Source organism: Macaca nemestrina, chromosome 5 (genome assembly GCF_043159975.1).
Source record: "Macaca nemestrina isolate mMacNem1 chromosome 5, mMacNem.hap1, whole genome shotgun sequence".
Taxonomy (NCBI): domain Eukaryota; kingdom Metazoa; phylum Chordata; class Mammalia; order Primates; family Cercopithecidae; genus Macaca; species Macaca nemestrina.
Genome location: NC_092129.1, coordinates 175,510,515 through 175,523,000, shown reverse-complemented (window position 1 = coordinate 175,523,000; position 12,486 = coordinate 175,510,515). Strand labels below are relative to the sequence as shown.

The 12,486-nt window shown below is 38.4% G+C and overlaps 1 long non-coding RNA gene across 5 annotated transcripts in view; it reads left to right on the top strand.

Moving 5' to 3' along the window:
- LOC105487408 (uncharacterized) overlaps positions 1-12,486 on the top strand; it is a 357,156-nt gene that overhangs the window by 221,059 nt on the left and 123,611 nt on the right. Inside the window, exon 6 of one of the 5 annotated variants that reach the window (XR_011624053.1) lies at positions 10,962-10,991. The exons of the other annotated variants lie outside the window; for them this stretch is intronic. This is a non-coding gene — a long non-coding RNA (uncharacterized lncRNA). The remainder of the gene's footprint in view (positions 1-10,961; positions 10,992-12,486) is intronic. 5 annotated transcript variants of the gene reach the window in all.

Below are 12,486 nucleotides of genomic sequence, written 5' to 3'. Positions count from 1 at the left end.
TGTTGGCCAGGCTGGTCTCTAATTCCTGACCTCAGGTGATCCACCCGCCTCGGCCTCCCAAAATGCTGGGATTACAGGCGTGGGCCATGGCACCTGGCCTGTTTTTGTGCTCTTTAATCCACCATTCACAGAAAGGTTGAGGTTGGTGCCTTCTGGGCATGTGAATTTTCTTTGGGAAGGCAAACTGCAACTGTTGGGTAAAGTATGTAGCAACATGAAAAACACCAAATACTTCGGTATGCCATTCAACAAATTGATAGACGTTCTCTTCTTCCTTTCGGCAGTGTATTTTATTATCCCATTCCTGATTTGTTAGGACTTCTCTTCAGTGATATGAAAATCAAGAAATGAAGTTAAAATTTTAGGAATATTCCCAAACAGTAAAAATCGGTGAGATAATTCTATCAGCCTCCATGGTGGTTCCTACTAGGAGCCAATTCAGTGCCTTGTGGTATTCACACAAAGAGAACATATTTTGCATAACATACCTTCCAAGCAGTGATTATCCCTTGTAGGCTGTGTGTTCTTCCAAGTGGTCCAGCTGATTAGAGGCTCTGAGTGAAATCTGTGCTGGCTGATAACCTGGCTACCTTGGCTTTCTACTACATTAAACCCTCTTTGTTCTTTTTAAACAGTAGCACTCATTGCCAGTAGACTTTCCCTGCCTTCAGAAGCTATGTTTCCTTGCCAAGAATTTAATTCTTACAGGTCACCAAGAAGTAGATGGTATGTGTTGGCAATATTAATATCAGAATGCAACTTTTGAGATTATGAATTATCAATAGAATATCACATATTGCATGCCTTTGTAGTTAAATTTTCAAATAATTCAGATATTTTCAAATAATTCAGTATTGAATAAATGTTATTGATCATCACCATCTTCACCAAATTGATGTAGCACTCCCCAGTTCTATCACATAATAGTCCCATTCAGTGTCCCATGTTAGAGAGTTGGATGGAGCAGAAAAAAATACCAGGGCTTTTGAGAAATGTTTATAGACCCATAACATATTGGCATATTAATGCCTTGAAATATCATTCATCATCTCTCAAAGTTATCATTGGCTTAGGCTGTTTTGAACCTCTTTTTGCCAGGTGACGACTTTTAATATTCCTTGAACTTAATTTCCATGGAGTACACATTAGAAGATGCTAATTTAACAAACACTTACATGGTCCTGTGTGCAGGAAGCTTGCCTCTGTATCACTGTGGTGTTCAGAAAAAGATAGTAACAGTGTAGATCTTTGGCCTTTTCATCTCTGCTCTAAGCCACAGGTCAGAAAACATTTTCTGTGAAGTCCCAGATAGTAAATCTTTTTGGCTCTTGTGGGCCATACAATCTCTGTCACAATTACTCAGCTCTACCCTTGCAGCCACAGACAATGTGGAAACATAATGACCATGAGCGTATTCCCATAAAACTTTATTTATGGCTAACAAATACTGGATTCCATATACTTTTCGCATATCGAGATTTTTTTTTTTTTTCCTTTTGATGTTTTTCAACCATTCGTTACTCATGGACAATACACAGACAGGGAGTGGATTGGATCTGGCCCATGGACCACAATTTGCCAACCCCTGCTCTAAACTAAAATGGGTAACCTAGATGATATCTGGACTTCTTTTCACACCAACCAGATCGGCATTCTGTATTACTATTTTCTTACTTTTCTTCTGTGCTTTTGCAAAAATCTTGAAGAAGACAAACCTTCTAACTCTACCCATCCCTCAATGCTCATTGAGTTCCTACTGCCTTGATTAAACTTTTTCTTTACTCTTTCTTCACGCAGAAATTTTTCTACATGACCCCTTTAGAATAAGGTATGTCAGGGCCATACCAGCAGCACCTCTCCTCTGACATTTTGAAATACATTTTGTTTTGCTACATACATTCAAAGAACACATGATTTTTGGTCTCTGAATTTTTAAAAATATTTTTTTAGAGCACAAATCTAGTCTATGTTACTTTATAGCACCACTCCTGAACCAAGCTAGCACATAATTGTATATCCACTGAACAATCAATCAACACATGTTATAGAAAAACAGATAGTGTGTAATCATATGAGAATGGATGAATATTATATCTATATTTTTATAGTCAATACTCAACTCTTTGCACATTTAGTATATGGCAAAGTGTAATTGACATGGGGTAGTAGAATGAATGTTATTATGTTTGGGATAGTATGGTTTATTCTCAGATGTCCATCTAATGAAAGCGGGTAGTTAGCTTGTCTTCATTCATTCGATAAATACATGCTTATTGAGTTCCTGTATCATAGGTCCCAGCAGTGAAGCAGAGCTGGGTTGTCGTTCTCATTTGTACAACATGACATCATCTCTGGGTCCAGAGTGTGCCTCTGAAACATCTCGCACATCAGACCTCTTCTCCACTCCATGCCTGCCTCTGTTAGCCTCTCATTGCTGCTTCATTCAACAGTTAGTTTTTCCTCCTGTAGTCAGCTGGTGTCTTCTACCTTGTACACAGTTGTCAGAGTGATACTTTTATGAAGTATAACATATTATTAATGTGTTGCTAATTTCCTGTGTCTAACTGTTTAAGGATTTGCATAGCCTGCAGGATGTGTGAACTTCTCAGGGTGTACATGTTCTCCCATGAAGACCCCTGCCTCCCTCATCTCTCTCATCTTGTACTACTTGCTAGAGCTTCCGTAACAAAACATTACTGACTGGGTGACTTAAACAATAGAAATTTACTTCCCCACAGTTCTGGAGGCTGGAAGTGCAAGACCATGGTGCTGGTAGGGTTGGTTTCTCCTGCAGCCTGTCTCCTTGTTTTGTAAATACCACATTCTCTCTTTGTCCTCACTGGGTCTTTCCTGTGCACACACATCTCTGGTATTTCTGTGTGTCCCAGTTTCTTCTTCTCCTAAGGTAGCAGTACGATTGAATTACTGCTCAATCTAACAGTCTTATTTTACCTTAATTACCTCTTTAAAGACTCTAATTTCGAAATATGGTAACATTTTGAGGTATGGGGTTAGGACTTCAACATGCAAATTTTGGGGAGGCACAGTTCAACCCATAATGCATCCCTTACTTTCTTCCTTCTCCCTGACAAGTATCGGCCACATCAGATATTTTTCTGATTGCACCAAAGTCTTCCATACCTCATGCTTTGCTCTGTCTGCTTTCTTTGCATGAGATGCCTTTTACGTATCTAGACCCTTTTTCTGCCTGATGAACACTGATAATATTTCAAGATGTAATTTAGAAATCACCCTTGGCCGGATGCAGTGGCTCACGCCTGTAATCCCACCACTTTGGAAGGCTGAGGCGGGCAGATCACGAGGTCAGGAGTTCAAGACCAGCCTGGCCAATATGGAGAAACCCCATCTCTGCTAAAAATACAAAAATGAGCCGGGTGTGGTGGTGCATGTCTGTAGTCCCAGCTATTCAGGAGGCTGAGGCAGAAGAATCGCTTGAACCCGGGAGACGGAGGTTGCACTGAGCCGGGATCATGCCACTGCACTCCAGCCTGGGTGACAGAGCAAGATTCCATCTCAAAAAAAAGGAATCACCCTTTCTGTATTGTCTTTCTTGACCTCTTGGTGTCTGTGGAGAAGTTCCATGGTTGCACCTGTGACAAGTGTTGCACTCATCTGGGTGCATCTGTCCTCAGTTCTAAATTGAAAACCAGAGCCTATGTTTCATTACTGCTCAGTGAAGGTTTGTTGGATGAATGACTTGCGAAATCTTCTCTGACCCTCTTGAGTTTTGATTGGTTGGATAAATTGTTAGATAATGAGGCTAGCTGGATAAATTGTTAGATGAGGCAACAGAAATACTGCAGTTCCTGGGTTACCAAAGCAATTCTGTGAAGATACCTATACTGACCAGGATAAGCTTAAGATACGTAAAGTGCAACCACTGTGAAAGGTAACCTGATAGGCTGTGCCTAGAAGTGGACACCAATTAAACCAGGAAACTTTTACTTTAAGCTAAACTATTATTTTCTTAGATTTACTTACAAGAAAATGATTAGAGTAAAAGTTTTGCTTTTAAAAATCACTTGAAAAATTTCCCAGAGTCTCTTTTATTTCTTTTTTCCTCACAAACAAAAAGAGCTAGCTTTTTCCTAAAGAAGTTCTATCCTGATGATTTACTAAGTGAGATACTAGATAATTACTTTTACTTTATATTAGATTTTTACTTGGCACCCCAGGACTTGGAAATACAGCTTTCTTTGAGGGGAAAATGTTTTGAAACATAAAACTTCCAAGACAAAGCTATACCCATTTTCTAGTGCAATATATATCAACTTGTAGAATCTCATATACAAGATGGGAGTTGAAAGAATTTTATAAAATTCTCGTTTAGTTAGCAATATTAGAAAAAATATTTAATACGTTACCATTCACCCTTTCTTTCATAGATGTTAGACAACAAAACAAAACAAAACAAAACAAAAAAACATAGATGTAGATCTATTCTGACAATAGTTCCTTTCCTTTGACACTTTGCTCCATGAATTGTTCTGTGGTTCCCCATTTTTTGAAATGTAAATAAGACCTATCTAGTATAAACCATAAATTATAGTTCATTATAAACTAGAGCTTATAGCAAACTCTAAGCAAGAATGATGAACCACTGCAATTTGGAGGAGAGAAATCCCCTGCCTGTTGGTAGGACTACATCAGGGTAGGTAGTTATCTATGTTTCTTTGGAAGAGTCTCAAATCATGTCATTAAAAATGGCAGTACTATACATATACCTGATGGCTTTGTCCCTTGGTTAGGCTTTTCATTCATTAGTAAATTCATCATTCAATCCATGTTTCCTCCAAGCTTGCTGTGTGCAGGATACTTTGCTACATTAACTATGCAGTGCCTTATTGTATGCAGGTATTTGCTCCATTTATTTTCACGACAAGGTTTCAAAAGAAAACTCTTAATACATCCGGTGAGGGCCTTTCCACTTGAAAAAAAATGCCAAACACTTAACCTGACTGAAAATGTATCACCAAAGTGCTTGGCTTGTGGCATAAAGCTGAGACTATGTATAAACACGTCATAAAAATAGATAAAACAAGAGCAAGGAGCCCAGAAGGGTAAAGTTGTCCTTTAGATACAGTCATGGTGACAACCCAAGCAATGCCAGAGGATAAAGCAAGCTGCAGCAGACTTCAAGTCAACAGACATTTATTGAACTCCAGTCCTGCATGGGGCACTGTGATAGTTGCTTTGGGGGATACAAAGATGAGTGAGACGTCATTTCTGCCCTCAAGAAATTTACAAGGGGAGAGGGAGATACACAGAATTGCCATACAAGGCAGGGTGCATTAAGTGCATGAAGAGAGATATAACTAAAGTGCTTAGGGACATGCAGGAGAAAGTGGTTAATTTTTACCATAAATATCAGGGAAGGCTTCATGCAAAAGGTAGGCTTTGAGTTTTTCCTGTAAGTTTAGATCAGATTCTGAGAGGCAGAGATATGGGAAAGAGTGCAGTAAACAGCACATAAGAACAGTCATGAAGAAGGCAGTTTCACTGTGCAGCATTTAGAGCTTGAGTCAGAAAAGCAGGTCCGCTAGAAGTGGGAGCTGGTTGCTATACACTGAATGTTTGCAGTCCACAAAATCCATATGTTGAAGCCCTAATCTCCAGTGTGATGGTATTTGGAGGTGGGGCCTTTGGGAGGTAACTGGGCGTGGACTAGGTCATGGGGGTGGAACTCACGATGGAACTGGAGCCTTTCCAAGGGAATGAAGAGACAAGAGCTCTCTTTATGCCACGTGAGGATACAGCAAGGCCCCAATCTGCAAGCCAGAAAGAGTCCTCAGGAGAACCAGACCATGCGGGAACTCTGATCATGGACATTTCAACCTCCACAACTGTGAACAAGTAAGTGTTGTTCAAGCTACCCAGTCTTTGTTACTTTTTATAGCAGCCTAAGCAGACTGAGACACGTGAAGGTGGACTGAGACACGTGAAGCAGTCAATGTGGGGCTGCTCCTTCACTATCTGGTGCTGGAGCCTTAAGTCCACGGGGCAGGCAGTTGGGAGAAAACAGGGTGTGAAGTAGAGAGGGGTTCGAACAATGTGGAACTTCTGAGGTTGAGCTGGTTTCCACAAGGACCAAATGGGACCCATTAGCCCCTCTTGCCACCTGTTAGCCTCCATCTTTGATTATGGAATCCATTTGCTGGAGAAGCTGGAGCCTTTCCTCATGGAGCTAAATCCACTGCTGCCATGGGTGGGATAAGCTGAAGGAGGGGAGTGGGAAGGAGCTGAGGAGCTGCACTTGGCTACTACCCCAGCCAACCAGTTGGGCTGACACTGGGACCACCACGTGTGCTGTCTGAAGCACAGCCTGGCGCCCTTGTGGACCTTTACAGCAAGCAAAGAGTATGGCTGCTACTTCACTTTTACCTTTTAAATCTTGTGCAAATTATCTTATGCTCCACCCCCAAACCAGAACTCTCCAGATAAAGGAATTCTGGGAAATGTAGTTCCAGTTTGTCTGAATTGATTTATTGCAAATCCACAACACAGCACCAGAATATTACCTAGGATTATATTCTACCTGTTTCAGTGCTACCGAATATTTTATCTTCTCAGAAACCATATAGTCTCTTTAGAACATCACAGTGAGTGCAACCCTCAACAGAGCTAACCTGTGTGATTGAAACCATTTAGGGAACAATGTATTCACTTGCTAAAGGTCAATCAACTTGTTCATTTTTCAGTTGTTTAGGGCCTTGCTAGAAATTAACACAAGGCAGAGAATAAGATTAGAGTAAAAGAGAGAGTTATATCAAATTGATTCTCTTCTATTTTTTTTTTACCATTGAAAAGTAAATGGAGACACCCTTTTTCATTTTTATTGGACACCTTACAAATTCTAGGTACACCAGAGCTCTTACATACAGATGAAGAACAATATGGTCTTGGGAAGCTACAAATACTAATTGAAACAAGCAGGACAGGGAATGAGTCAAATGATTAATTTTTTATGATGATAGATGTCTTACAACTCTTTGTTTCCTCTTCCTAGAAATGCATATGTATCTTTGGAAGAAACTCGAAGTAAAGGCGAGAAGATTCTTTGTTTAAAACATTAAAAACAAAACAGACCAAAACATCAAGCAAGACGTTTTCTGGCAATAAACTAAGCACAGCATTATTTTTTAAGGAATACAAACTGAATGTTCAACCTGTGGCAAATTTGTACTTTCTCCCTGAATTATGTTGTTATCAAAGAAAAAAAATGGAAAAGGCTGGTGAAATATCATCAAAACTGAAACTAGAGTTAAACAAAACTAAATTAAAATGAAATAAAATGGTGTCCATTCTTAATCATCCTCACAGCTGGGCCACTAGTTTTATGCATCTTGGCAGCCAATATTTTTGTCTCTAGGGCATAAATTATGCATCAGGTACCTGTGAAACTCAGAGACCAAGGAAAAAGGAGGTAATTTGGAAGGTGAAATAAATGTGAACATTCTGAAGAAAGAATTGAATCTGTACTTCAGGGTCAAAGATGAAATTTGAAAGGAATTGACAATGCATGGAAAAAAGTGCTGAATTTGAAGTTGGTTTTATTATCATTGTCATTTGAACCAAGAATTAAATCCAGTAACTCCAGAGCGGTGATCATAATTCTGTACTGCCATGTTTCTATTTTAGAATCCAGGGTACTATTTCCAAGAGCTTGGCCAAAAAAAAGGAGCTCGACTCTAAATCTCTAAATCTTGGAGTCTGGATGCACTATTCATGTGATAGGCTAAAATAACTACTGATACCTTAGGTTCGAACAGCACTTTATGAAGTGATTTCACATAAAAGATCTTTTTTGATATAACTGTTATATGGCATATCTTCCGTTTTACAGACAGGGTGAGTTGTTTGATGTGTAAGATGAGCTGAAATAGGAAAAGTGACAGAAAATTTACAGACCTATGGAATACTGTTCCACAATGGGGTATTCTTTATAATTATCTGGGCTGAATAGCACCATCCAAAGTTCTTAAATCATCAACAATGCCATTTTTACTGTAGAGGATAAGAGTTATGATCCTTTGACTCTTTAAATTTTCTTCCTTGACAAAAGTGATCTACCTTTCTAGCCAACCTGTCTCAATGATCCATAACGTTGCTACCCTGGTGCCAGATGGATATGATAGAAGGCTCCTAAAAGGCTCTTGGTTTGAGGAAAGTGTTGCTTACATACAAGAGGAATCTTGTGGGATTTAAGAAGTGGGGAGATGTAAGTTTGAGTCATTAATAACTTCATTTAACTAAATTTACTTTTACAATGTTAGCATTGCTATTTTTGTTTATGTAGCTTATGACTAATATTTTTAAAGACACTGAATATTATGTTAATTTATTTACAGCATGGCTTACCTTTAAATATTGCACCATGTCCATAGGTGCAATCTGTCCTAATCTATTTCTATTGAGGACCCAAAATAGGCACTAAGATGTACAGCTGTGCCAAAGAGCTATTTATCCATCTTCTTGATCTAATCTACCATAAAATCTAGTACTTTCTTACTATTCCAATGATTACTCCTTGCCTATGGCTGGTACTCAGTCAAAACAGCCTGTTACCAGATTAGCTACATTATTTAGACCAAATTCCTCTTAACTGCCTACTAGATTTCTCATCTTGAATGCCCCGTGGATTCATCAAAATTAGGATGCCCAGAATGAAAGCCATTACCTTTTCCCTCAAAGATGTCGTTTCTTTCTAAAATGATTCTGTCTATGTATGAATGGCATCATGATTCCCTGAATCTTGCAAACTATTCACTTTGAAGTCATCTTTAACTCCATACCTTATTTGTTAACCACCTCATCCTGTTAAATCACAAATGTGTTACCAACCCAACTTCTCCAATTTATTCCTACTGATCATGCTAATCCAAGTTCTCTATTTATTGCCTGGATTTTCTCAGCATTTTTGTAACTAGTTTCTTTGTCAATAATCTCTCATTATTCTTGTCCCCAGGCTGCAATGACCTTGCTTTAATTTTAGTGGGATAGGGGTATGGGGAGGGGGGAGGGATAGCATTAGGAGATATACCTAATGTGAATGACAAGTTAATGGGTGCAGCACACCATCATGGCACATGTATATATATGTAACAAACCAGCACATTGTGCACAGGTACCCTAGAACATAAAGTATAATAATAATAAAAAAATTTTAGTGGGATCGTTTCAAGGGGGTGGATGTTGGTGAAAACAATTATCTGCTTCCCCATTTAAGCTAGAATGCCTTACAAACTGCTTAGCAGAGGAATGCAACTCTTCACAAATTTGCCCCATATGGATCCTGCCCATGAGGCAGGTTCAATAAAGTAGACCAGTGATTGTCGGAGTGATGTGCAGGAGTGGGGAAAGGGAATTGAGGCATTGGCAAAGCTAGGAAGGCTGATGATACTTATCAATAGTGTGAGGCAATGTATCTAAATGGAGGTTGAAATATAGGAGAACCTGGGTTTCCTTAATGGGGCTATTAGGTGGGCAGTGAACCTGGTGTGCAGAGAATGAAGAAAGAGGTGATTGTGAGTGGGGTTGTACGTAACAGGACTCCTGTGTAGCATTCATGTGCTGTCTTTCCAGTTACTCTGACATGTGCATCCTTTGATTTAGCTGTGTAACAAATAAAAAATGTATATAATTAGTGTATACAACATGATGTTTTCACATATGCATGCATTGTGGAATGGCTAAATGAAGCTGATTAATATTTGCATTCTCTCACATATGTATCTGTGTGTGTGTGTGTGGACACTTAAAATCTACTCTCAGCAATTTCAAGTATACAACACATTGTTATTAACTCTAGTCACCATATTGCACAATAGAACTTTTGAACTTTTTCTTCCTGCCTAAATAAAACTTTGTGTCCTTCGACCAACATCTTCCCAACTTCATAACTCTCCTACCCTTGATAACCACTATCCTCCTTTCTGCTTTTATGAGTCTGATTCCTCTAGATACCTCATATTAGTGAAACCATGCAGTATTTGCCTTTCTGTGATCAACCTATTTCACTTAGTATAATATCCTCAAGGTATCCATGTTGTTGCAAATGATAGATTTCCTTCATGTTTTTGAGGCTGAATAGTATTCCATGTGTACCATATTTTCTTCATTCATCCATCAGTGGACACCTAGATCACTTCCATATTTTTAGCCATACAATTTCTTAATGTAACTTGAGCACACCTAAGACTGCATTTCCGTCATTTGACATTTTGAAATTAAAACATTTTGAGAATATTCAGGGCATAAAAGTGGAACACTGTTATAAATTTCCTATTGATTGTAAACTTCATCAATGCAAAATTGCCCTCTTTACTCAATTTCATGTCTTAACAAAACAATGACTAATTAGTTGATTTATTCACTCAACAAGTATTTCTTTAAGTTTGATTACATTCCAAATGCTTTTAGGAGCCTATAAACAAAATTCACTGTCCCCATTTTGTAGAGCTTACAGAGAATGTAGTCATTACTGCAAATAATAGTGATATCAATATTTGTACTCTGGGTTTTTCTTTGAGGGGTGGAACTGCATTCTAGAGTCTTGTGTATGATATTTTCTTGTGATACATTATTTTTGCGATATTTTGTGTAAGAAATAACAGGTTATTATTTTCAATTGTTTCTGAGAGTCTTTGCCTTATAAAGGGGAAATTTAGACCCTTTACTTTTATTATTCTGTTATTCTTTTGTCATTCTGATTTATGCTTTTAAAAATATGTAATACTATTGCCTTTTATTTTTTTTTTTTACAAGTGGAAGTGTAGCCACTCTCTTTTTCGTTCTACCACTTGCTATTTCAATCTTTTTTCAAGAGAAGGCTAAAATTTTATGTAACTATCAAGGAGAAGAACAAAATTATGGCTTTTAATGCTCCCTTTGGGAAGGTCAAGAATTTAGAGCTTTTATTTTTCTCTTTCTTCTTAATTTAGGTCTCGATCAATATAACTGGAGCCTGTGGGGTATGTATGTATAAATATAGTTTAAATGTACTGGTTTAAAAGACTAAAACGTGTGTTTAGTCTAGGTCCAGGCTAGCAGTGCTCATTAGCAGTAAAAACTGGACCAGGGACTATTTCTGATACCAGAGTCAGTCTTCTTTGTGTTGCTTCCAGTTACCTTTCATCTTAGTCATAAGTTTGCGATTAAATAGCAAATGTGTTAGAGATCTCATTTTAAAACTAGTTCAACTCAGTGTGGAGCAACTCATGTAAAACTCTGATATTTCTTCAATGAATAACCAGCCTGATAAATTTAGCATCTTCTAACATTAGTCAAAAAAACGTTTTTGACTTATTGAAAGGACACACATTTTCCAGAAGCCCACAATGATCATGCATCCTAAGCAATCCACACTATTTAAGCAATCTGTTTATCTATTTTAACAAACACAAGCAAGTTGCCATCTCAGTGACAACTTTTCTCCATGAAACACAATTCTTCTTTGGCCTTGATTTGATGCATTGGGTGCATTTAGTTTTTGCACTACATTTCATTTCCCTCTATGGAGTAATAATACAGTGCGTTAACGTTAAACCTCAAAAACATTCATGAAAAGGCATTTTATCCTACATTAGCAGCATCTTTAGATAGCCATAAAGCTCTTACTCTTCCCCTGCAAGATAATTAAGCAAACCCTTCAAATGGCTGAAGCATAGCAGTGCTCCTGAAGTAAGTGGATGCATATAATGATCTGGTTCTCATTTTCCGAATATAGACAAGGCATGTTATGTGATACAGTCCCTTCCTAAAAAAAAAAAAAGAGAAAAAAACAGAAAAATCTTAAGTATTCATTTATCGTATGAGAAATCCTAGCTCTTTTAAAACATTCTTTATCATTGGCTGGAAGCCAATGATCACTGTAGTCATTTGAAGAGGTACGTGTGTTCAAGATGATTTTTCTGTTTCTGCAGGGATGCCTGGATTATTAAGTATTCTATATCATGAGAGTAATTACTGGTGTTCCTCAGTAGAAGGCAACCCAATGAATAGAATTTCGTGAAACAACTTGTTTGGTGTATAATGGATTCAATTACACTTATTAAATTGTTCGGAAATACACCTGTGACACTGTAAATTAACAATGATGAAGTGAGCCAGCTCTAGGTTGGGGAACTCCCGTAACAAAGCACAGGCCAGCTGTCAGGAAGGGAGCCCTGGTCGTGGATGAATCAGTACAACATGAGGGAATCCTCCGTGTCCAAGGAGCAGAAATCAGAAGGGAGAGTGGAGTCCTTAAAGAGCTACCAGCAGAGAAATGAAAGCTGGAAGGTCTGTTTTTAGAAAGAAAAGCTTTAATGAGCTAAAAGAAAGTAAATCCCATGAGCCCTAGGAGTTTTGTAAATAAAGAGACCAGCCTTCCCCTGGGTGTTAGGCTGGAAGCGAGCTTCCCGTTTAGAGATGCCGCTGCAATCACGTTTCATGTGCAAAGTTAGCTCGTCTGGATTCCTTGTACTC